Consider the following 2,839-nt stretch of genomic DNA (forward strand, 5'->3'; position numbering starts at 1 on the left):
GAAGGGAGAAAGACAGAAAGAAAGGAAGAAAGAAAGAAAGGAAGGAAGGAAGGAAGAAAAAGAAAGAAAGAAAGAAAGAAAGAAAGAAAGAAAGAAAGAAAGAAAGAAAGAAAGAAAGAAAGAAAGAAAGAAACTGGGGCTAGGCAGTGGCTCATCTAGTAGAATGTACAGTACTGCAAATATAGACAGATAGCTTCAGAAATAATAGTCAACTCATATCTGCAACCTTAGGAGAACTGCTATAGCTTACAATGGAGGGAATGGGGATACAGTACTCTGGTGTTGGGAATGGTACATAGTTGTACCTCTTTTATCTTGTAAGTTTGTAAATCAACATTAAATAACTAATAAAAATTAAAAAAAAACTTTTAGAATTCTAAAATTGACCCCTAATGAGAATTTTTCCAACTTCTCTATCTTCTTCAAACATTGCTCTTGTTTCTAAATTCTATGGAAATACCCAAACAGCATACCTCCAATCTCATTTTCAGTATTAAAATTAAACTGATATTATCTTGATTTCTCTGTAAGATATAACCTTCTGAATATTAGTTCAAGTCTGAGTAACCTATAGTTTTTTATGCCTACTATGCCTATGCATACACAGAAAACTGATTGTTTTTCTGTTCCATGTTCCACTCACTCTTATAGCTAGAGAGGAATTTTACCTTTTCTTTCAGATTTACTCTCTTCTCTTAAAAAGCTGGAACCAGTCTTAGAAGTCTCTTTTCTTTGACTTTGGTGTTCAGAAATAGATGTGGCTACATTGATACAGGTTAAGCTTCTACCACAGCATCTATTGCATTGGTGACAATGAGGCCTGCAACATGTTAAAAAAGAAGAAAAAAAAAATCCCTTTTCTGTTAGACAGAAACCAGCTACTATTTTGTGAATTCTGTACTTGTAAAACATGAGAAGGAACCTTCTGATAAAACATGAATATACAATACTAAGCACACATTTTAGTTTAGTTTTTTTTTTGTTTTTGTTTTTGTTTTTTTATGGTGGGGAGATCTGCAAGCAGGTGAGGAGCTTGACCTCTATTGATTTTATGGTAGATATGTCTGCCCCTGAGATGAAAGGAATAATTCACAGCAGTTACATATTTATGTCCCAGGACAGTGCAATAAATATAAATATAGTTTACTCAGCCAAAAGCAATTATCTAAAGGTTTACATTTGAAATAACTATAGATTTCTGAAAAACCTATAGAGAAAAGTTACATAACAGTGTATATAGCCTTGTGTACATTACATGTAGTCTTCTCTAATGTTGTAATTATCAGAATTAGTGTTATTTCAAAGATGCCAGTGGAGGGAATGGTATGCGGGACTCTGGTGGTGGGAATTGTGTGGAATTGTACCCCTCTTTTCCTACAGTCTTGTCAATCATTATTAAATTAATAAAAAATAAGTAAAAAAAAGAATTAGCATTGTTTCAATATTGTCAACTAAACTATCAACTTTGAAATTTAGTTTTTAGCCGGAGTTTAGTGGGATCACCAGGAATCTACTACTCCTGGAGGCTTTTTTTTCCTCTTTGTGTTGCTCTTGTTGCTAATCATTGTTGTGGTTATTATTATTATTGCTATTGATGTAGTTGTTGTTGGATAGGACATAGAGAAATGGAGAGAGGAGGGGAAGACAGAGATGACAAGAGAAAGACAGACATCGGCAGGCCTTCTTCACCACTTGTGAAGGGTCCCTGCCCCCTGTCTGCAGGTGGGGAGCTGGGGCTTGAACCGGGATCCTTCATGGGTCCTTGTGCTTTACACTATGTGTGGTTAACCTGCTGCACTACCACCTGACCCCTGTTTTGAGCAATTTTTCCTCCAAGATTTCCTTTTCTGTTCTAGATCAGCCAAGGATTGCACAGGACATTTCACTGTGATCTTTGTGATCTCTTCTAACCAACAACATATTTTCATGGTATCTTTTAATGTTCATGACCTCGACATGGTTAAACAGTATAGGCAGTTATTTTTATACACAATTCCCATTTTTTCCTGACATTTTCTTTCTTTTTATTTCATTTGTTTGTTAAATTGGGGAAATACAAAGAGAAAGGTAGGTAGATGGAAACTGAGACCAGGGCTCTGCTCAGTTTTGATATATTGATGGTGCTGAGGACTGAACCTGGGACCTCAGAGCCCGAGGTATGAAAATCTCTCAAAGAAACATTATGCTTCCTTGTGGGGCTATGTGTAAGCTTGATAGAGCTTAGGGAGCACTCCCCCCATCATTGGATGAAGGTCTGAGAAAATACCCTCATGTTAGTCTCTCTCAACCGAGGTGAGCAAAGGAGAGAAACTCAGACTTAGTTCTTTCTTTCTTGACTCTCAGGCCCGCGAAACCTCACTGCCTCTCTTCAATAACTGCAGGCCACATGGCCACCTGCCTTAACGTTCATTCAAAGTTCACATAGTCACCCAGAGTTCACACAACTACCCCACTTTTGATCACTAGAGAAAGCATACTCCATCACACACCTCCTAACAACAGTCAGTGAAGCACCAAACTTTATTTCCTTATAGCTTTGATACCTACCAATGCTCTGTTTATCTTTACTCTATCTCACCCTGCTGACTTAACCCCTATGTTTCTCTCAAATACCTTTAGATAATTAAGTTGCTTGCATCATGGAGAATAATTGTCTTGACCTTTATGTATCTCATCAATTCCTGTAATACCAGTCCCCTACCATAGGGGCACGCTGACCTTTAAGAAACCTGTAATTCTTGACATGTTTGAAATATGTTCTTTGTTTGGTTTTCTATTTAAACTCATGCCCACCTGCTAATAAACGAGATTTGAGAGCACATCATTTCTCTCTGGTGTC

The 2,839-nt window shown here is 37.2% G+C and overlaps 1 non-coding gene across 1 annotated transcript; it reads left to right on the top strand.

Annotated features, from left to right (window-relative positions):
* The first annotated feature begins 720 nt into the window (after nucleotides 1–720).
* Nucleotides 721–831, top strand: LOC132537952 (small nucleolar RNA SNORA1). The gene has a single exon (XR_009549353.1). It is a non-coding gene; the product is annotated as a small nucleolar RNA SNORA1 (small nucleolar RNA).
* The last annotated feature ends 2,008 nt before the right edge of the window (nucleotides 832–2,839 follow it).

Source organism: Erinaceus europaeus, chromosome 3 (genome assembly GCF_950295315.1).
Source record: "Erinaceus europaeus chromosome 3, mEriEur2.1, whole genome shotgun sequence".
NCBI classification, from domain to species: Eukaryota; Metazoa; Chordata; class Mammalia; order Eulipotyphla; family Erinaceidae; genus Erinaceus; species Erinaceus europaeus.